Consider the following 24,377-nt stretch of genomic DNA (forward strand, 5'->3'; position numbering starts at 1 on the left):
AACAGTTCTTTTCTTTCGGTGGCTCTGGCCCTGGCATAGGCTTTATGTAGCCATTTTCTAGGGTAACCACGAGCCAAGAATTTAGTAAATAGGCCATTACATTCCAATTTACAGGCCTCATCGTCGGAACAGTTCCGTTTGGCACGGAGATATTGTCCGATAGGGATTCCCTTTTTGAGGGCAGGAGGGTGATAACTATCCCAATGCAACAGGCTGTTAGTCGCCATGGACTTACGTGAGATGTCAGTATGGACACCACCAACAGGGTCCAAGGAGATTTTAAGATCCAAGAAAGTGATTTCTTTTTGATGAGTATAAAGAAGGGAGAAAGCCTCCAGCTCACCGGTTTCTGCGTCTGCTGCGATGTCGCTCGGATCCCCGCGACGGCCCGCGGTATGTAACACGAAGAGAAGAGAAGAATGATCCAGCGCCAGTGATGGTATTAAAAGGGAAAGGCAATTCCCATGTTTATTGTAGAAAATATTAAAATCTTGAATGCAAGACGCGGTCTCGGAGCAAGAGTAAGCAGGTAGTGTACCAAAGCCTACGCGTTTCGAACGCACACTGCGTTCTTAATCATGGCAGAAGAAGTTGAGACCGTGTGACTCTACCCCGTCTATATATGATATTGTCAGGTGTTAGGAATGCTCAGTGGGTGTCGGCAATTGGTTGAAAGAAACTAATGAGAAAAGAACTAGCAATCGGCTACAGGTGAGTAAAGCCTGCATGAGAATAAAAAAGTTTAATTTATAAACCAAGGGGAAAGCATAATTCTATCTTTATAATGGGGCTGTTTAACCAAAATGAATTTAGAGTATGTAACTGACAAATAGAAGGGAAAAAGACGCACACGGTCTCAACTATACTCCTACATATATAGCAAACAAATGTATCAAGAAAAAATACAAACAAGTATGTTTAAAAACAATTAATTAAAAAAAGATCGAAGAAGAACATATATGTGGTGAAGGTAAATAGAATGTTGCATGTAATGAGTAATTAGAAAAGCAATAGAAAAACTAATACACTATGTAATAAAGTAACATGTTATAATTCAAAAAAAGAAGCAATTTGCGTCTCAAGGAGAAAAAGCTATTATGGCAAGTGTAGTAGCTAACGCAGAGAGTGTGAATAGGGTTTGAAAGATAATGGCAAATTTAAACAGAATCACATTGCTGGAAACAATTACACATAGTACTTATAACTGTAAATGTTGTGGAATGTACCAGGCTTCATGCTAGGAACAGTTTACATCAAAAACAACCATATTATGCCAATAACATGGCCGGAAAACAGACAAAAGAATATATAATAATGAATAAATGTGCCAGGCATCATGCCATAAAAGATTCACATCGTAAGCATACAAATTGTAATAGTGACTTAGTCGAAGAGAAAAGAATGTACAAAATCAAGTGAACATATGTCAATTGGAAAATGCTCAAAATCTTTATACAACAAAAATTCTTTAAAAAATAAAAAGGGAAAAATATCTTAATTGTTGAAATGTTTAGTTCTTATGGAATTGACATAATAGAGGAACTGACATATCATGCGTCAAGAGGCGGAAAAAATAATAATTTGAAAATAATTCATTGGGCATTTGTGATGTGTATAATGTAATAATTGAACTGATTGTTTCTTTCTAAACATAGTCTTGAACGAGAAAAGATGTCTCAGAGGGGATCCCTAAGGAGCACAAAAGCTCCAGCTTGAAATACCGAACCGAGGGTGCCGGAAGGGTAAGTGACAAATGATTCTTTTTGATGAATTATGTAAGTGAACTTCATACCAATATGATTATTATTAAGTGCATGCATGAAATCATAAAAAGTGTTAATGTCACCATCCCACAGGAGGAGAATATCATCAATATAATAGGAGATTCAGGAAAAATGACCACCGGCGCTGCTAATAATGTCGAGGCAGATATAAATAATTAATATTTATTTGTAGGACAGGGCTACGCGTTTCGACGCCGGACCGGCGTCTTCATCAGGCCAATACACATTGTGCGATGCACGCATGTTTAAATACACAGTAAATGAGGACTAATTAACATTCAAACAAAAAAGAACCGCCAATACGGGCGGGTCAAAGGTCAGACAATAGAACTTACATAAGCGTCTTTTAAGAGACACAACCAACAACAGAAAAACATGTTTAAAACACTAAAAGAATTTATAAAACGGGAAACGCATAAATATCATATTGTTAATTAGAAATAAAACATTTATAAAGAGCAACAGTGGCAATAAAAAGGAAAAAATTGCTGTAAGCAAACACAATTTAAAAGTATTTGTATTATTAAACTCACCCTACGTACACTAGAGGTAGATCAGAAATAGAAGGGGAAATATAAGGGATGTTTTATAAAAAGACGGAATACCGTAGCGCTGAAAGAGAAATTTGCAAGGCGTCCCTAAAACCTAGGTAACGCAAAAATTACGGTGGCCGAAATGAGACATATGTATAATGAACCGCATATTGGAACGCAAAAATTACCTAACACAATCATAAGGGCAGTGAGCCGCAAGGTGGAACGCAAAGATCCAGAGAACAACGTCGGAAACATCCCCACGATATTGCGAACAGAAATAAGGACTCTATAAAATGTGAGTAATAAATTGAATAAGCTAAAGTTGTATGTAAATATAAGAATTACTACAGTTAATACATTTATTATATTTACGGTGTGATTTCTTTCTTTATGCAAAATTTCTTTCTTTATATAAACATTAGTATAGGTGCATGTAGAAAAAGACGGGAAAAGCAACAATTTATATTCAAAACCCGTTTACATAGATATTACTCAAATATTCAGAGAAATAGTACATTTATTCTAAGGACGTTTCAGTAAGGTCGTTTAGACCACTAGGGTGTAGAGTCTCAAGTTTAAAAATCCAGAAATTTTCTCTCTGTTTTAACCTATTAAACCTATTAGGCACATCCACTGGGATATCTCCCCCAGAATAGGATGTGATTTGTGTATATTGCCAGTGTATCAGTGAAGACCATGGTGTCTTCCCACCACCCCAAAAATAAGTTTGCATATGTGGGTGCACAAATGGTACCCATTGCCGTTCCTTTAATTTGCTGATAGAATTTGTGATCAAATAAAAAATAATTGTGTGTCAAAAGGAAACGAAGAAGTGATAAAAGAAATTGATTGTGAGTATGGAATTGAATTCCCTTGGTACCCAGAAAGTGTGCAACTGCTGTGATACCAAATTGGTGCTGAATATTGGTGTAAAGTGACTCAACGTCAATACTAGCTATGAAAGTGGCAGGATTGACGTGTATCTCCTGGATCCTGTTGATGGTGTCCTTGGTGTCCCTTAGGTAGGAGGGAAGAGATGTGACGAATGGTGAAAGAATTTCATTAAGGTACATGCTTATGCCCTGGGTGAGACTGTCATTCCCAGATACAATCGGTCTACCTGGTATCGGATGTGACATCTTGTGGATCTTAGGCAGAGCATAAAATGTTTCTAGCGTAGGGGTGGGATTGTAGAGCCGTTTGAATTCCTCATTACTGATCATATTTTGTATCTTAGCTGTGTTAAGTAATGTGTGTAATTCGTTTAAAAATAGATCAGTGGGATTTTTATCCAAGATGGAATACGTAGTGATGTCATCCAACAATCTATGGACCATGGCCACATAATCATCCTGGTTCATGATCACAATATTACCCCTCTTGTCGGAGGGTTTGATGGTAATAGATTGGTTATTGCGTAATTCATCCAATGCTATTATTTCCATTCCACTAAGGTTAGAAAGTGTTTTGTTTTTGTCTGGTCTAACTTTTTTCAGGTCAGCACATACCAGCTTAACAAAAATATCTAAGTGAGCATATTGTGCGAAGGGTGGGTTGAGTTTTGATTTCGGACGCAGTGACGAAAAAGGGCCTACTGCAGTGATAGGTCCAAATTAATTCTCATATAGGAGACTTTCAAGGTCATAAGTGTGTTGCGTTCGGTTCTATCACTGTCCCCCATGTTGATGGTGTTATTTTTGAAGTATTTGTGTAGAGCTATTTTTCTTGCGAATAAATTGACATCCTTAGTCCAAGTAAACTCGTCAAAAAGTGGGGTAGGAGTAAAGGACAAACCCTTACGTAAAAGTGTAAGTTGGGAATTACTTAGGTGGATCGAAGAGATATTAAACACTTGCATTTGGTCACTGGTAGTTTGTGTTAAAGACATAGGTGGTACTGTTGCTAGCCCAGATTCCATCGGGGGTTCGTGATTCCTAAAAAAGGAAAAGTATTTGACGGTCCCGTCGTATTTGTCGTAGTACCTGTGGGGCATTTGCTCGCTATAGGTGTTTGGCTGGAGACATTCCCAGTTGTACGAGAGATTTGGTGTACACTTAGTGAAGCAGGTACTGAGAAGGTTGATAAGTTTATATCGCTAAATGTCCCTGTCCCAAGTTCTATGTGGGTAAGACCATACAGGAACTAAGGAGAAGAATATCAAAACATCTAAGTACCATAAATAATAAGGAGAACACATCCCTATCCAGACATATACACAGTGTTCACGATGGAGATATCCGCTCGTTACAATTTTGGGGTATCATGAAGGTCAAGCTCGGTCCCAGAGCAGGTAATTTGGACCGCAAACTATTACAAGAGGAGGCACGCTGGATCCACCGTCTGGGATCTCTTAGCCCAGGGGGTCTAAATGAGGGATTTACCTATACAGCGTTTCTGTGAATCCTATACATGGCCATTATATTGTCATCTAGATCATAGGCCACAATAAATAGATTCTACTATCCAATCATTTGCGTATCTGACGACTATGGAATAATTGTCCTTTACACGTCTCATAGATTGATCCTCCTGTTATTAAACCTTACCTATATGTCCTAGACATGTAGGTTTATTACTTGACTTATTAACTATAGATAGTACATACTTATTGCGTTACTTAGACTAAACTACACTTAAATTGACACATCGGCTTGTCCATCACTTTGTTGGACGTTTGTCACTTTACAGATGGCTACCTGATTTATGTCAGTACTTTAAACTGTCTAATATTGAACCTGTCATGTTGACATGATGGGCTTGGTATCTCGGCTCAGCTGATTGCCGGCCTCTTCTGCCTAATATGACCCACTGTGCTATCACTAGTAACTAGCCCCACTTATCTCCCACCACACAGATGCCCAATACTAACATTATGCCAGCCTCTAACTCCGGGAATTCGTCTATCACTCTAATTCCTCCCACTACGCATGTACGCCGAGTCTAATAGCTCCACGGCTAATAACTCTATCACCCGCTTTTGTCCTTATGCGCATGCGCGCTCTGCTATGTTCTCATTGGCAGCATAGAGTGGCTATTCATTGGTGGTGTGGTATGTCCGTCTTGGAAGAGGGGGCTCGTTCCCGGCTCTTTCTGTGATTGGCCGCCGGCCAATCAATAGAACATGTGGAGTTACTTTGTTCTATACTTAAACAGGGCCATCTCGCCGCGCGCTGTCATTAGCCCCGATACCCCTGAAGACGCTACATCATAGCGAAACATGTCGGGGGGGCTTTCATTCTAATTTTAAACACGTGTCCTGCTGACTCCTAGAACTTAACGTTGGGTCTGCTGCTGCGTGCTGCAGCCGTTAGCTCCAGGCTTTCTATACTCTGCACTTAGCTGATTGCAGTCAACAATGGACCTGAATTTTAATTATATGTAGTTTGTCTTCTTTGCATAAATCTAATAAATACTTTGTTATTTTAAATGTAAGTTGGGAAACAGGGCTTCTGTTGCCGGCAGGCAATCAATTTTTTTCAATTTAACCAATACGCCCACCAACTTTAGGGGTCCTCCCCCTTATGTATATCATAAGAGAGATTAAATATCCTACCCTTAGGGAGCTTAGCTCCTGGTACCAAATCGATAGCGCAATCGTATTCTCTATGAGGAGGTAACACTTCGGAGGCCTCCTTAGAGAAAACATCAGCGAAGTCCTGAACAAACTCAGGTAGCGTGTTCACCTCCTCAGGGGGAGAAATAGAATTAACAGAAAAACATGACGTCAAGCATTCATTACCCCATTTGGTAAGATCCCCAGTATTCCAGTCAAACGTGGGATTATACAACTGCAACCAGGGAAGGCCTAAAACCAAATCGGACGATAATCCCTGCATCAACAGTACAGAGCACTGCTCCAAATGCATGGAGCCAACAAGGAGTTCAAAAACAGGGGTATGCTGTGTAAAATAACCATTAGCAAGAGGAGTGGAGTCGATACCCACTACCGGGACAGGTTTAGGCAAATCAATCAAAGGCATAGCTAGAGACATAGCAAATTCCACAGACATGATATTAGCAGACGACCCTGAATCCACGAAGGCACTGCCGGTAGCAGACCTACCACCAAAAGAGACCTCGCTATAGGGAAAAAGGAAACAAAGCGCACATAGTGCATGAGCCTGCATTAGGTGAGAACAAAAGGAAAAAAGTGGTCAATTGTGCTGACCTGATGTTGTTATGCTCGGAGCATAACATCCCAAGGTGCGTGTCCAAGTTAGACTTAGGTAGAGACAGTTGCAGCCCAAATTCCGGTTTGAAGATTGGTAAAAATCCACTATGTAGATCCAGGAGATAGGGAGATAAAAAAATGGAATATCCGAGGGCGCAGCTGTACTGGAAATGGCTTTTATTTGTACAACAATTGTTGTTGTTGTTGTTGTACAAATAAAAGCCATTTCCAGTACAGCTGCGCCCTCGGATATTCCATTTTTTATCTCCCTATCTCCTGGACCAAAAGAGACCTGACAGGGAAGCAAGATTTTATTACGTTTCATATTTACGGGAAATACCTGTGCGCCCAAGTGACCACTATGATGATCACTTAGGCGCGGAAGTTTTCCGGCTGCTTATTCTTATGCCTAGAACAGGTGTTCACTTGATGCTTGTCATCCCCACAATAGAAGCAGAGACCATTCTTCCTGCGGAACTCTCTACGTTGTTGGGGGGACACGGAGGCCCCGAGTTGCATGGGTACCTCCGAGTCTTCCGTGGAAGAACGAAGCAACATGGGGGAGTCAGAGGAGAAAACACATAAATGTTCACGTTGTTGTTCCCTGAGACATCGGTCAAGTCCTACCGCTAAAGCCATAACCTGGTCTAGGGAGTCAGAAGAGGGATAGCTAACTAGCAGGTCTTTCAGGGCGTTCGACAGACCCAACCTAAACTGGCACCTTAAGGCAGGGTCATTCCACCGAGAAGCTGCGCACCACTTCCTAAAGTCAGAGCAATACTCCTCAACAGGTCTCTTACCCTGACGTAAGGTCACCAGCTGACTCTCGGCAAAGGCAGTCCTGTCAGTCTCGTCATAAATGAGTCCGAGAGCAGAAAAGAAAAGATCAACGGAGGAAAGTTCAGGGGCGTCAGGAGCCAAAGAGAAGGCCCATTCTTGGGGCCCTTCCTGGAGCCGGGACATAATTATACCCACCCGCTGGCTCTCAGAACCTGAGGAGTGGGGTTTTAAACGAAAATAGAGCCTACAACTCTCCCGAAAGGAGAGAAAAGTCTTCCGGTCCCCTGAGAACCGGTCAGGCAACTTGAGGTGGGGTTCAAGAGGTGAGGTGAGGGGCACTACCATGGTAGCATCAGGCTGGTTGACCCTCTGAGCCATGGCTTGGACCTGTAGGGAGAGACCCTGCATTTGCTGAACCAGGGTCTCAAGGGGGTCCATAGTGGTGTGAGGGACCAGGGTAGAGTAGGTATATGGGCTTGTGATTATGTAATGACAGGGATAGGGAAACAGACAAGTGAGCCCTAATCTACCCGCCACTCAGTCCCTGCCTACTTGCAACGACCCGCCCTAGGCGACGGGGTACAACTGGGCGACGGTCCCTACACTCAGTAAGTGCAAGACAGACAACCAGACAAGGAAACACAGAACAAAGGGAAACGGGGCAGTTGCCCACGGCAACACCGTGAGCAACAAGAGAAGTAAACTAGCCGAGTCAAACCAGGAGAGTACGAGTTGCCAAACGCAGAGCAGGAGAGTAGTGAACAAGCCGAGTCAAACCAGGAGTGTACGAGGTACCAAACGCAGAGCAGAAGAGTAGTCAGTAAGCCAGGGTCATATGAAGCAGGGTCAAATAGTACAAAAGCTGCAGCAGGGCCAGGAAACCAACAGAGAAGAATTACAAGCAAGGAGGAACAGGAAAGGCATGTACAAATAGACAGAGGGCGGGAGCTAGCTCCGTCTGGCCGGACTGTGATAGGCTCTCCCACTCCTAAGCCTGCCATCCTGAGTGGTGGAAGATGGAGTCAGTCTCACAGACATAGAAGCAGGTGCAGACTGATTACCTATGTTCGTGGATACAGAAGCTGTGCCTGGCAGATCCTTAACAGGTACACAGAAGCAAGGGAAAAGGGGCAGTTGCCCACGGCAACACCGTGAGCAACAAGAGTGGTGAACGAGCCGAGTCAAACCAGGAGTGTACGAGGTACCAAACGCAGAGCAGGAGAGTAGTGAACAAGCCGAGTCAAACCAGGAGTGTACGAGGTACCAAACGCAGAGCAGGAGAGTAGTCAGTAAGCCAGGGTCAATATGAAGCAGGGTCAAATGGTACAAGAAGCTGCAGAAGGGCCAGGAAACAAAACGAGAAGAATCACAAGCAAGGAGGAACAGGAAAGGCAGGTATAAATAGACAGAGGGCGGGGGCTAGCTCCGTCTGGCCAGGCTGTGATAGGCTCTCCCACTCCTAAGCCTGCCATCTTGAGTGGTGGAAGATGGAGTCAGTCTCACAGACATAGAAGCAGGTGCAGACTGATTACCTATGGGCGTGGATACAGAAGCTGTGCCTGGCAGATCCTTAACACTTGTGGTCTGTATAAATCAGGATCGGATGAGCTGCGCCCTCTAATAGATGTCTCCATTCTTCCAGGGCCAATTTGATGGCCAGTAACTCCTGATCCCCAATCGAGTAGTTGCGTTCTGCGGAAGAGAAGAGATTAGAAAAATATCCACATACCCTTGACTTGCCCTTGGGACCTCTCTGGAACAGGAGTGCACCAGCATCGACAGAGGATGCGTCCACCTCCAACGAGAACTGCAGAGAGACATCCGGATGATGGAGGATAGAGGCTGACGTGAAGGCACTCTTCAGGCTATTGAATGCGGACTCTGCCTCGGGAGTCCACACCTTGGCGTTCATACCCTTCTTAGTAAGGGTAGAGATGGGAGAAGTCAGTGAGGAGACGTTTGGAATATACTGCCTGTAAGGGTATGTGCACACACACTAATTACGTCCGTAATTGACGGACGTATTTCGGCCGCAAGTCCCGGACCGAACACAGTGCAGGGAGCTGGGCTCCTAGCATCATACTTATGTACGATGCTAGGAGTCCCTGCCTCGCTGCAGGACAACTGTCCCGTACTGTAATCATGTTTTCAGTGCGGGACAGTAGTTCCACGGAGAGGCAGGGACTCCTAGCATCGTACATAAGTATGATGCTAGGAGCCCAGCTCCCTGCACTGTGTTCGGTCCGGGACTTGCGGCCGAAATACGTCCGTCAATTATGGACGTAATTAGTGTGTGTGCACATACCCTAAAAATTAGCGAATCCCAAAAAGCGCTGTATGACCCTCAAGCCTTGAGGACGTGTCCACTCCAGAACAGACTTTACCTTCTCAGGATCCATCTCGAGACCTCGATTCAAGACGATGTAGCCCAGGAAGGGTAGAGCATCTTTGTCAAACACGCATTTCTCCAACTTGGCGTACAGACGATTCTCCCTTAACCGTAGCAGAACTTGACAGACATGTCTCTGGTGCGTCATAGGATCTGGAGAAAAAATCAAGATGTCATCAAGGTAGACTACTACACAAACATAGAGGAGGTCACGGAAAATGTAATTCACAAACTCCTGGAAGAGCATTACACAGGCCGAAGGGCATTACTAGATACTTATAGTGTCCATCCCAGGTGTTAAATGCACCAGGTGTTAAATGCAGTCTTCCATTCATCACCCTGGCGAATCCGGACTAGGTTGTAAGCCCCACGCAGGTCTAGTTTAGAAAAAATCTGGGCACCACGTATACAATCAAACAGTTCAGATATGAGTGGCAACGGATATTTATTCTTCACCGTGATCTGGTTGAGACCTCGGTAGTCGATACAAGGACGAATAGACCCATCTTTCTTTTTGACAAAGAAGAACCCGGCTCCTGCCGGGGAGGAAGACTTTCGTATGAAGCCCCTCTCCAAGTTCTCTTTCACATAGGCAGACATGGACATAGTCTCTGGCAAGGCGAGAGGATATACCCTACCACGGGGAAGGAATGCACCAGAAATCATCTCGATAGGGCAGTCATATGCCCGATGTGCAGTCAATGTCTCCACCTCCCTCTGGGTGAAGACGTCCGAAAATGCAGCATAATGACACGGCAATCCTGCCAATGAACGAGGCAGCGAAGTCTGAGCAGAATGAATCTGCACTAGGCAACGACCTTGACACTCATTCCCCACTGGAGAACCTCTCCAGAATTCCAGTCCAGGACTGGGGCATGCAGTTGGAGCCAAGGCAGGCCCAGCAACACAGGGTTAACGGCTTTGGATAGCACATAAAAAGGCAGAAGTTCGGAGTGAAGGGCTCCCACTTGGAGCCTCAGCGGCTTGGTCACAGCTATCACTGGATCTGGCAGAGGTAGTCCATTCACTGAAACTACTGTCAACGGGTTCTCCAGAGGGGTGGTGGGTAATTGCAGAAGATCCACCTGGTCTCTACGGATGAAATTAGCAGCGGATCCAGAGTCCAGATACGCACAGACCTGATGCGTTTTCTCTCCGGACACTATGGTCACAGGTAGGGACAATCTAGTCGGAAGTCCATTCTTATCCAAGGTTGTCATTCCTAGCAACCCTAGGTTTTGGGATCTTTGGGTACACAGGCGTACGAGTCCAGACTGGGTGGATAACTTACACTGGTCCATTATTACTGACTCCTTAGGAGGATCAACATCTGAGGACAGCCGGGATTGCTGCAAAGTAGGGGCCAAACTGGGAAGGACTCCCTCCCGTCGAACCTCTTGGAGGCGTTCTCGGATCCGTATATCAATCTGGGCAGACAAAAGGATGAGGTCATCCAGGGTAGACAGCAGATCCCGAGCGGCAAGTTCGTCCTTAATTCTAGAAGCCAGTCCATGCCAGAATGCAGCCACCAGGGCCTCATTCTTCCATAACAGCTCTCCCGCCAGGGTGCGGAAGTGGATGGCGTACTCACTCACGGAGGTGTCTCCTTGGTGTAGGTTAATCAAAGATGCTGCTGCAGATGAGACCATCCAGGCTCCTCAAACACCATGCGAAAAGTCCGGAGGAAGGCTTGGAAGTCACGGGTCTCTGGTCCTTGTCTCTCCCAGATAGGGTTCGCCCATGCAAGAGCCTTGCCGGTGAGGAGAGAGATGATGAAAGTGACCCTTGCGCTATCAGACGAAAATGTCCTATTATACAGCCTGAAGTGGATCTGGCACTGATTCAAAAATCCACGACAGGTACTTGTTTCTCCATCATAGTGGTCAGAAAGTGGCAAAGAAACATGCGGGTCAACACTGCCAAGTAGTGTAGTCTGAGGATTAACACTGTCAGGAGGTGTAGTAGGAGGAACAGCAGCTTGTGCCTCCTGCCGACGTGCAAGAATGTTCAACGCCTGGAGGAGTTGGTCCTGTCGAGACCGGAGGTCCAGCATATCTGCTCGTATCTCCTGTGACGTCGTCATGGTCTTGAATCGACCAGCGGGGTCCATGGCCTGAGCGTACTGTCACGAAGGGTCTGTGGACACATTGAGCCGTACCGCCTTGGCGGTCAGGCAGCTGGCCAACAGGGCGCAGGTGAATGTCTATAGTTCGTATAGGTACCTGTGGCAGCTCAGACAGCAGCAGGGCAGGCTCGGCTAGGACTAGGCAGCACAATGCTCGACCTGGATGGTATGGAATGCAAGGAACAGGAACTGGAACAGGTACAGGAACAGGAAACAGGAAACACACTAGGAGGCCATCACATAGACAAACTAGGAAACATCAACAATGCTCAGGCATAGAAGCAGGGCGCTGTATCCCTCTTATAGTCCAGGGTACTCACGGGTCAAAGTTCATCAAGAAGTCCGGTACGCGCGCTGCCCCTTTAAGAGCGGGCATGAGAGTGCGCGCACGCACCCTTTGGCATCTGGCTGAGCTGAGTGGAAACGAGCGCTGGCATCTCCTGAGGAGGAGGCTGGGGCCAGCACTTGCCGATACGTGGCTGCGGCTGTCAGGAGGGGATTGGAGCTGACAGCCCGCAGCCACGGACATTACAATGACTATGGACCACTGAGCAACAGACCAGTCCTTTTGCTCCTTAGCCCAGGTAAGACGCTTCTGACGTTGTCTCTGGGTCATGAGTGGCTTAACACAAGGAATGCTCCAGTTGTAGCCCATGTCCTGGATAAGTCTGTGTGTGGTGGCTCTTGAAGCACTGACTCCAGCCGCAGTCCACTCCTTGTGAATTTCCCCCAGATTCTTGAATGGCTTTTTCTTGACAATCCTTTCAAGGCTGTGGTTATCCCTGTTGCTTGTGCACCTTTTTCTACCAGACTTTTTCCTTCCTCTCAGCTTTCCATTAATATGCTTGGATACAGCACTCTGTGAACAGTCAGCTTCTTTAGCAATGTCCCTTTTGTGGCTTACCCTCCTTTGCAGGTGTTTTGTGTTGATTCGCTGATTAGAGTGTGACACCATAAGTCTACAATCTTTAAATTTTACACAATATTTAAATTTTCTGAGACACTAAATTTTGGGTTTTCATTAGCCTTTAGCCATAATCATCAACGATACAACAAAAAAATGGTGGAAATAGATCACTTTGTGTGTATTGAATCTATATAACATATGTTTCACTTTTTGAATTGAAGTACTGAAATAAATTAACCTTTTGATGAAATTCTAATTCATTTAGAAGGATTAGTATATATATATATATATATATATATATATATATATATACTGTATATATATATATATATATATATATATATATACACACATGGCACAGAGTCTGGCGTATGAAAAAACCTTTGGAGCCACTGTTTTTAAACTCAACGTGTGAATAGGATACCTTATTTCGCGAAAAACAGCAAAAACTGTGCTAAGAAAGTGTATACATTTTGCCCGGAATGTTTCATTATTCCCTACTTTCTCATTTCAGACATCCATGGTATATCTACAGAATATGCCATAAATGTCTAATAGGCAGAGATCCCATTGGTACTGTCGTGGAAATCCATCGCTCAAAATATATTAGACTGAAATTTATACGAGTCCCAACAGACTCTCAAGGCCAGACTCCATTAGTCAGAATCCTAATTAGGATATTTCACCGATATATATCGAGAGAGGAGAAGAAAACACACAGACTCGCTTATATGTTCAAAATGCTCCTCTGAAGGATTTATTACCAGACTCAAACTGTTAAACTGAAATTCAGAAGGGGTGTAGGCTTGAGGTAAACCAATCAGAGACAATGTAACAGTATTTGTTATTCAGTAAAAAGCATATCATAACGTACATCCCAGATACATCATTATAATTCTTCACACATTATGTTTACAGGTGTCTTATCTCTCTTTTGGACAGAATGTCCTCGTGGAGGTGGGGGGAGACCTTCCCTCACGCATACTTGCCATCCCCCCATCTCACTCCCATCTCACTCCCTGTCCATCTTCGCATGGAAACCAAGGTCAAAGATAAAACATACGAAATCAACATTACTTGTATTAAAGGAACAATGACTTTCCTATTCACTACAAAAGAACTAAGATGGGAACTCCAGACAAGATGGCTGCTGCACGAAACTAAATCATTTAAACATTATCATCACTTTCACATATTACATATCTTAGTAATTCGGCCTCCTGCTTGATAATTCACAATGTAATTTCATACAGAGAATATAAGCAAATAAATCATCCTTCACAGTACTCTGTATGCCGCCATGTGGTGCCTTTATAAAGCACCATTTTCTTGCATGTTTTACCTACATAACATAGCATAATAAGGTCCAGAACATGACACAATTCTTTTCGTCATGGAGATAGATATAGATAGATAGATAGATAGATAGATAGATAGATAGATAGATAGATAGATAGATAGATAGATAGATAGATAGATAGATAGATAGATAGATAGATAGATAGATAGATAGATAGATAGATAGATAGATGATAGATAGATAGATAGATAGATAGATAGATAGATAGATAGATAGATAGATAGATAGATAGATAGATAGATAGATAGATAGATAGATAGATAGATGTGTATGTAGTATTTGTTTACCTATATTATAGCTTGCAGAGAAGTAATACAAAAACAATAAATGTGGAATACACAATGTGTTAGCTAACGCTGCCCTCTTCTGGACAGTTTAATAACTAGCTTTCTACCGTAAAAAATTACTGTAAGGCCTAGTTCACATCTGCGTTCAGTATTTCCGTTGCTCTGCTCCATCATAGGACTTAATACCGTAAGCACCAGAGCCATTGAATGACGGACACTATCAGCGTCCACGGAAACTGTCAGGTTTCCGCCATGGCATTCGTCGGTTTATCAGACAAAATAGTGCAGCATGCTGCGCTATTTTGTCCCCCATTTTTTACAAGATCTGTGGCGGAGGCCCCTAAAGGAGCCTCTAATGCAGATCTGATCAAAGCCTAATGTACTATAATAGACTCACTAGCCTATAAACATATTGGTCTTTAAATAAACCAGGGAGCAAAAGAGAGGATCCGTCAGTCTTGCACAAACTGCATTCTTCTTAAAATTCCTAATAACTCTCTATTTAGATATTTTGTGCACTGTAAAGCAGTTACATGGACTGATGTCTATGTATATCTATATTATATGATTTTACTTGAGATGCATGTATCAAAATCAGTCTGATTGTTAGCAAAGTGTATGAAAATATGTTTTTTTTATTATAAAACGTGTTGTACATTTAGGCCTTCTGGATGCGTTCATTCTTCTTTTTTTGGTGCATTTAAGGGGCATCTAACTTTTCAGGTGACTTTTCAGAATAATTTGTCGTATATGAAGAATAACACTATTTCTGGTCATTATATGACTTCTGTATGTAATTATTGAGCAGTTTTCCCCTCTGCAGGCCCTATCTCTAATTCTCAGTTTTCTCTGAGCTAGTGGGTGGAGCCTAACGGCTATCTTGTCTTCGATAGACTGCCCACATAGAAGAAGAGATACCTGCTCTCCTTTCTCTATCTATCACATATATAGAAGCTGCAGCAGCATGGAGGAGATTATACAGCAGTAATGAACAGTGTAACTGAGAATCCAGCACTGGGGTGAGATATAAACCTTACCAGCAGTCTGTTACTCCTCTCTGTACTCACTCCCCTCTCCATAGAATTAGATGAGCAGCGTGTTTGTGTCTCTTTCTTTATCTGTTCCCCCTCCCTTTTCCATAGACGTATATTACAGGTAGTGAAGAGACACACCCTCCACTTTCTGCAGCCCATCTGTAACTAAGAATGGATTTTGCTTGGCAACAGGGGTTGGACAATAGATTACAGGACGAGGGATATCTAGTGGCAGTAACTTCACACAGAATTTGCATTGATAAAACAACTCAATTTGAACAGTAAATGACAAAGTTGATCTATATCAGGTAAACTATAAGATATATGAGTTTTTGAAAAGTTGGTGTCCATTTAAAGTATACACAAAAAAAAAATTATATGAAAACTGCATTGGAAAACACAATATAAGTTCCCATAGGCAGCAGATTTTTGGAGCAGTTTATGACTATGGCATGCTGCCCAACCATCCCGGATTCAGCGGGACAGTCCCGGTGTAAAGGATCTGCCAGGCACAGCTTCGGGGTTAACGCCCATAGATAATCAGTCTGCACCTGCTTCTATGCCTGTGAGACTGACTCCATCTTCCACCACTCAGGGTGGCAGGCTTAGGAGTGGGAGAACCTATCACAGCCTGGCCAGACGGAGCTAGCTCCCGCCCTCTGTCTATTTATACCTGCTTTTCCTGTTCCTCCTTTGCTTGTGATTATGTAATGACGGGGGGTGGGGAGACAGACAAGTGAGCCCTAATCTACCCGCCACTCAGTCCCTGCCTACTTGCAACGACCCGCCCTAGGCGACGGGGTACAACTGGGCGACGGTCCCTACGCTCAATAAGTGCACGACAGACAAGGGTACACAGAGCTATGGGGAGAAAGGGCAGTTGCCCACGGCAACACCGTGAGCAACAAGAGAAGTAAACAAGCCGAGTCAAACCAGGAGTGTACGAGGTACCAAACGCAGAGCAGGAGAGTAGTCAGCAAGCCGGGGTCAATATGAAGCAAGGACAATAGTACAAGAAGCTGCAGCAGGGCCAGGAAACCAAACGAAAAGAATCACAAGCAAAGGAGGAACAGGAAAGGCAGGTATAAATAGACAGAGGGCGGGAGCTAGCTCCGTCTGGCCAGGCTGTGATAGGTTCTCCCACTCCTAAGCCTGCCACCCTGAGTGGTGGAAGATGGGGTCAGTCTCACAGACATAGAAGCAGGTGCAGACTGATTATCTATGGGCGTTAACCCCGAAGCTGTGCCTGGCAGATCCTTTACACCCGGATTCCATGCGGTGTTCCACTGTCCCAGGCAGCTGGTGGTATGTCCTTAGGATGCAGATACAGTTGAATCCAATGCTGAAGCAAGGAACTATCAGCTCCCTGTTTCAGCATTCACTGTGTGAACAGGCCATGCAGGGGCGTAGCTAGGGGGGGGGCAGGCGGGCGCAATTAGTTGGTAGGGAAGGGGGCGCCACAGAGCAGCTGATCGCTGCTGATAGGCGCCCTGTATGTCGGTCACCTGCAGCAGCTTTAGGAATTCACGCAGCGGCGTTCTGACTGGGGTCTGTGACGGCCAGGGAGTGGACCAGTCCAGTCACCTTACCTGTCACCTGACCTCACGTCAGCGACATGAGGTCAGATGACTCAGGTCAGGGGACAGGTGCGCCCTCACAGCTCTGCCTCTACTCTGTGCTCTGCTGTTACACACACATAACAGCCAAGAAGCAGAGGAGGAAGCTCTGCCCACAGCCCGTCCTGAGCTGCTATCCTGTCAACAAGGAGACATGGTGAGTGTCTGTGTGTGTGTCTGTGTGTGTATATGTGTGTGTGTAGTGTGTATACAGTGTTTCTCTGTGTTTGTGTGTGTGTGTGTGTGTGTGTGTGTGTGTGTGTGTGTGTGTGTGTGTGTGTGTGTGTGTGTGTGTGTGTGTGTGTGTGTGTGTGTGTCTGCATGTGTTTGTCTCTTACATGTACTACATTATCTGTACTCAGAGAGTTATCACTGTGTTTACTGTGGTGTTGCATAGGATTACAGGTAACACTACTATCTGTACTCAGAGAGTTATCACTGTGTTATCTGTGGTGTTACATAGTACTGCAGGCAACATCTACCACATTATTTGGAATCAGAGAGTTATCACTGTGTTATCTGTGGTGTTACATAGGACTGCAGGTAACACTACTATCTACTCAGAGAGCTATCACTGTTTTATCTGTGGTGTTACATAGGACTGCAGGCAACATCTACTACATTATCTGTACTCAGAGAGTTATCACTGTGTTTACTGTGGTGTTACATAGGATTACAGGTAACACTACTATCTGTACTCAGAGAGTTATCACTGTGTTATCTGTGGTGTTACATAGTACTGCAGGCAACATCTACCACATTATTTGGAATCAGAGAGTTATCACTGTGTTATCTGTGGTGTTACATAGGACTGCAGGTAACACTACTATCTACTCAGAGAGCTATCACTGTTTTATCTGTGGTGTTACATAGGACTGCAGGCAACATCTACTACATTATCTGTACTCAGAGAGTTATCACTGTGTTATCTGTGGTGTTACATAGGACTTCAGGTGACATAACTACATTATCTGTACTCAGAACATTATCACTGTGTGTTATCTGTGGTGTTACATAGAACTGCAGGTAACATCTACTACATTATCTGTGCTGTGTACATATGTGCCTGTGTGCGTATATATGGGTCTGTTTGTGAATGTGTCTTTGTGCTTGTATATATATTCCTTTTATGTATTTGTATATGTTCCTGTCTGTGTATTTATCTGCCGGTGTGTGTATGTGTCTGTACGTCTATATATTTACCTGTATGTATATATTCCAGAATGTGAGTATGTATATTTGCCTATATGTCTAAATATCTGTCTTTATGAATGTACAGTATATATGTTCCAGCGTGTCCATATATGTGGTTAATTTTTGGTTTGTGTAGGGGGCGGCAATAGAGAGTCCCGCACAGGGCGCCATCCAAGCTAAGGCCGGCCCTGGCTGTCACCAACCCAAGTCAGAAGGAACTCCGCCGCTGCCTGCACCGCATGACCTCCTCGGCTCCTCCGGTAAGTCACACCAGGCAGAGCGGAGAGTGGTAGCAGTAGGCTACCGCTCACCGCACTGTTCACAGTGTGGCGCTAAATACAAGGGGGGTAGTGTGGCACTATTTACAAGGGGGGGAATGTGGCATTATTTACAAGGGGGGAGTGTGGCGCTATTTACAAAGAGGCAGCGGGCTGTGTGGGGCAATATTTACAAGGGGGGCTGTGTGGCGCTATTTACAAGGGGGCTGTCTGGCACTATTTACAAGGGGGGCTGTGTGGCGTTATTTACAAGGGGGCCTGTGTGGCACTATTTACAAGGGGGGCTGTGTGTGCGCTATCTACATGGGGGGATGTGTGTGGCACTATCTACAAGAGAGGGGCTGTGTGTGGCCTCTTTAATTTATTTTATTTTAATTTATTTTTATGTTAATTACATTATATAACTATATCGCTTGTAAAATGTAGAAATGTTTTTATGCTCGAGTTACATTGAAAAAATTCTGAAGAAAAATTACACCTCATTGATTGTTGAGAAAGCAAACATGGCGAGGGGGAAGGAGATGTCAGGAAATAAGTTGGGGGGGGCGCCAATCTGAATCTTTGCCCCGGTTGCAGGAGAACCTAGCTACGCCTCTGCGGCCATGAGCCACTCGGCAGAGGGATCTTCTCCACTCGTCGAGGACCCTCAGGGCCCAGTGCTAGTTTAAGCACTGAGCCCGGGGAAGTCCTTGACTTCACTGTCCATATATGGACAGTGATGTCGGACTTTTAACTATGAAGTTCCCGGCCAGAGCAGCGCAAGCTCTCTGACCGGGACTCCTGTCTTGGGAAAGCCCTTGACGTCACTGTCCTTATTTGGACAGTGACATCAGTGGCTCCTCCAGGAGCGGATTCCCTGGCCAACGCGTTGCCCCATATATGGACAGTGACGTCAGGGGCTCCTCCTGGAGTGGAATCCCCAGCCAGAACGTTGCCGACGTCCATATATGGACAGTGATTTTAGCGGGTTTGAGATGCTAGATTTCCCGGCAAGAGGAGCCCCTGACATTACTGTCCATATATATAAGTTCACTGGCCGGGGACTCCTGCCTTGGGAAAGCTCTTGGCGTCGGCAACAATCTTTCTGGGGATTCCGCTCCTGGAGAAGCTCCTGACGTCAATGTCAATATAGCGATAGCAGATGGACGATTCTCTGACTGGGAATTCCAATAGTGGGAGCCCCAGTGGCTCTATGTACAGGGGGGCAGGGGGTAGCACTATCTACAGGGCGGGCGGTGCTATCTTCAAGGGGGTGTGGAACTATCTACATGGGCACTGTGGCACTATATGGGCACTATCTAAAGGGGACACTGTGGCGCTAACTACATAGGCACTGTGTGTGGCACTATTTACATGAGCACTGTGGCACTATGTGGGCATTGGCACTTTATATGTGTGCACTGGCACTAGGGGAAGCTAAGGGAGCATTATACTATACCCGGGCAAAAAAAGTGGCATTATACTGTATGGGGCAGCTATGGGGAATTATACTTTTGGGGCAGCTAAGGGGGCATTATACTGTATGGTCGTAGCTAGGGAGATATAATACTGTATGGGGCAGCTATGGGGCATTATACTGTATGGGGGCGGCTATGGGGCATTATACAGTATGGGGGCATCTGTGTGGGCATTATGCTGTATGGAGGCATCTGTGTGGGCATTATACTGTATGGACGCATCTGTGTGGGTATTAAACTGTATTGGGCCAGCTATGGGGGCATTATACTGTATGGGGGAGCCTATGGGGGCATTATGCTGTATGGGGCAGCTATGGGGCATTATACTGTATGGTGGAATTTGTGTGGGCATTATACTATATGGGGGTATCTGTGTGGGCATTATACTGTATGGGGCATCTGTGTTAGCTCTATACTGTATGGGGCGGCTCTGGGGGCATTATACAGTGTGTGGCAGTTATGTGCCATTATAGTGTGTGGGAGGAAAAATGAGGTATTATAGTATTATACTTTGTGGAGGGCAGCTATAGCAACATTATACTGTGGGGTGACACTATGGGAGCATGATACTGTGTGGGCTGAACCGGGTGTGTATGGGCGGGTGTTAGAGGCATGGCTTAAAAGGAAAAAATTTGTTGTTGCACACCGAATCAGTTGTCCCTCTTTGAAAGTTGGGAGGCATGCTGTGGGGGGGGGGGGGACATCCTCAAAAAACTTAGAGCCTGCTTCTAGTGGTATCACTATCCTCATTCACACAGTAATAGTAATAGTGTCATTGTTCTTAAATAGTGTCATTGTTCTTAAAGGGAACGTGTCGCTAGAAATTGTTTTTATATTTTTTTTTTCAGTTAAACAATTAGTATTTGAGTGATTACACATTGTTTTCATTTTTTCACAAGTCAGGAAATATTATCAATTAGATTCTAATTTATAACATTTCCATGTTCTGGTCACTAGAGGGAGCAGTTCCCAAAATTGCAGCATGGTCACTGTGGTAAAGTAACCTCATTAATTTATGTTGCAAATTTGGGATGGACACACTCTCCTATAGTGTCCTCACACAATCCCCCCTCCCTTCTTATGGCTAGTGCCAGGAGAAGGAGGGGTTTGAAGGTCTTCAAACCTCCTACACTGTGTGCCGCCATTTTCTGAGCGACTGCACAGTGTAGGAGGATTAGATACAGGGCTCAGCAGACAGTATCACACAAACATACACGAACATAATACACACATCACAAGCACGAACATAAATTACCTGCTCCTGCTGGCGCCGCCTCCGCTGGTCTGCGCACCTTGCGCCTTCGCTTCATTGAACGTGGCCGGAAGTCGTCACCTTACTGTCCGTCGGCGGCTTCCGCTCCACATGAAAATGGCGCCGGATTTCGCTCTACGAACGAGCTTCGTTTTCGTGTGTGTGGGAGCGGCGCATGCGGCGTACGCTTCTGAGAATGGAACGACTCCCGTTCGCATTCTCTATGGGGTTGTATGTGCCGTATTCCATCTCTGTATGTGTCGTTAATCAACACATACAGAGATGAAAAAAAAATGGCAGCCCCCATACCCCCATAGAGAATTAAAAGTAAGAACACAGTAAAAAGTTTAAAGTCACAACACTAATAAATACAATTTTTGTTTATATTTTATTAAAAGCGATATAATAAAAAAATAAATCATCACACCTTCCCTTTAAATGGGTTGTCTGCTGGGCAGACTTTTTGTGTTAGAATAAACCCCTGACAAGCTGATCACAGGATGTCCCGCTGCTGGGACCCTCAGAGATCAGCTGTAATATGTGAGGGGAACCTGGAAGCAAGTATTTAATCTCCCTGCAGCGCCACCACAGGGGAAATGGAGAATTCCATAGTTCTCATCGAAACCCATTGGTTGTCCATGTAGCACAAGAACGAGCCGGATCCTCCAGTGTGAGCGATAAACAGTCTTTGTAGATACTCTCTGCTCTGAATAATAGATGTGGATACTGAACAACTTACATTTTCTAATAGTGATTTGCAAATGGCACAATCCCTTGAGCTGTGCACTAATGTAGGGGGGAGGGGCTGCTCAAAATGCTACTATTGAAAACTACTGTACACATGAAAACTGCTGTGCTTTTTGCACAGGAAAATCCTGCCTGACTGGGAAAGTCAAGTGGAGTATCCACTATAGAGGCAGACCACGCCACTGCTATGGTTTCCAGTACTGAACTGCTTCTGCTGCTTTGCTTCACACCATCATTGAGTTAAAGAGGTTATCTCATCATCAGTGGAAGCCACGTCTAGGCTGCTTTAGGGGAAATGTAGAATTATATGGTGGCCATTCAAATGAATGGCCCTCCACGTAATTCACGGACACGCCGGACCTGCCAGCAAGGAGCCACCATTACAAGGTTTATATACCCTAATAGTGCACCACGTATGCCAACAAAACCTACATCAGTACCACCCAGGGCTGGCCTTAGGGGTGTGCGACTCCAGCAGGTGGAAGGAGGCGCTGCACTGGCTCCTTTCCCCTGCTTGTTTCACAAGCGCCCGGCCCCGGCCACTCAGCAGCCGCCTTTCCCATGGTTGCTTCTTCACTCAGTGGCGTCGCTACCTCTGTAGCAGCCATAGCGGCTGTTAGCGGCGACAACAGCCTCCCCCCCCCATGGCCGGCAGCGCCGCCGCTAGCAGCGGCTCTGGCTGCTACAGTGGTAGCGACGCCACTATAGCAGAGCAGGGAGGTATCTTTCTGCTCTGCTATCTACTAGCGTCACTGTTGCTCCCTGAAGGAGAGAAATCCCTGTGTGGCTGGGAATGCTGCTCCAGGACCGAGTGCTTGATGTCTCTGTCCATATATGGACAGTGAAACCAGGGGCAACTCCTGAAGCAGAATCCCCGTCCACAGCATTGCCGACTCTGTGGCCGGGGATTCCACTCCAGGAGAAACCAGTGACGTCACTGTCCATAAATGGACACAGACGACAGGGGCTTCTCCTGGAGTGGAATCCCCGGTCTCAGCGTCGGCAACGCTGGGGACAGGGATTGCGCTTCAGGAGTTGCCCCTGATGTCACTGTCCATATATGGATAGAGACATCAAGCGGAGCGCTCCTGGAGAGGAATCCCCAGCCACAGGTTGATTCCGCTCCTTCAGAGAGATACAATGGCGCTATCTAGAGGAAGGGGGGGTGCTATCTACAAGGGGGCTGTGGGCTGTTTGGCACTACCTAAAAGGGGGATGTGTGTGGCACTGCCTACAAGGGGGCTGTGTGGCACTACCTACAAAGGGGGCTGTGTGGCACTACCTACAAGGGGGCTGTGTGGCACTACCTACAAGCAGGGCCGCCATCAGGGGGGTATTAGGGGTACTGATGTGAGGGGCCCGGCCAAACCTAATTGAAAGGGGGGGCCCGGCAACTGCCGCGACTTGCCTTTGGTAGAAAAAAACAGGCCCCTGCAAAGGGGCCCGTTTTTTTCACCAAAAGAATGTCGTTAGCTGCGGGCCCCCTCCCCCTCTCATGGGGGCCGTCAAACACCGCCGACCGATCGCGCGCACCCGCAAACTGCCGCGCGTGCGCACTCTCGAGCGTCCGCGAGCGCGCACCCGGGAACGCTGCTTTTTCTTTTTTCCGCGACTGGCTCCCATTAATTTCAGATTAAATCAATTGGAAGCGGTTTTGGAAGTTGTTTGGTGCTGATTCTGACGCAGTGTCCGAGTCAATATCAAGGCCCAAAAACTCTGTGAACTGGGCCTTATTGTTAGGGCTTATTCAGACGAACGTGTAATACGTCCGTGCAATGCGCGTGATTTTCACGCGCCTCGCACGGACCTATGTTAGTCTATGGGGCCATGCAGACTGTCAGTGATTTTCACGCAGCGTGTGTCCGCTGCGTAAAACTCATGACATGTCCGATATTTGTGCATTGTTCGCGCATCACGCACCCATTGAAGTCAATGGGTGCGTGAAATCACGCCCAGCACTTCCGCAGCAGTATAAACTATGAATGAAAACAGAAAAGCACCACGTGCTACAAACAGAGTGTCATAATGATGTCGGCTGCGCGAAAATCACGCAGCCACGCATCATACGCTGCTGCCACACGGAGCGGTTATGGAGCTTTTGCGGTCGCAAAAAGCACACGCTTGTGTAAATCCGGCCTTAGGGTAGGAACACACTAGGCATGAACATTGCGGATTTTATGCAACACATTTTATTGTGGAAAATCCGCAGCGTATTACAGTGGCAGCAGAGAGGATGAGATTTGAACAAATCTCATTCACACGCTGCAAAATTTTTTTACCTGCAGTGTGGCTTTTTAAGCCACAGCATGTAAATTTATGCTGTGGAATCGCTGCTCCTCTGTTGTGGAAATGCTGCGGTTCTGCCGCAAAAATCACAAATGAGAAGAAAAAGGTACTTTTTTAAATTTATAAAAAAGTTTAGACTTACCCCGGCCGTAGTCCTGGTGACGCGATCCTCTA

The 24,377-nt window shown here is 45.4% G+C and overlaps 1 long non-coding RNA gene across 1 annotated transcript in view; it reads right to left on the bottom strand.

The window, feature by feature from the left end:
- Positions 1-24,377, bottom strand: part of LOC142745677 (uncharacterized) — a 436,552-nt gene extending 412,175 nt beyond the window's left edge. The window contains exon 1 of the long non-coding RNA XR_012881687.1: positions 24,346-24,377. This is a non-coding gene — a long non-coding RNA (uncharacterized LOC142745677). The remainder of the gene's footprint in view (positions 1-24,345) is intronic.

This window comes from Rhinoderma darwinii, chromosome 1 (assembly GCF_050947455.1).
Source record: "Rhinoderma darwinii isolate aRhiDar2 chromosome 1, aRhiDar2.hap1, whole genome shotgun sequence".
NCBI classification, from domain to species: Eukaryota; Metazoa; Chordata; class Amphibia; order Anura; family Rhinodermatidae; genus Rhinoderma; species Rhinoderma darwinii.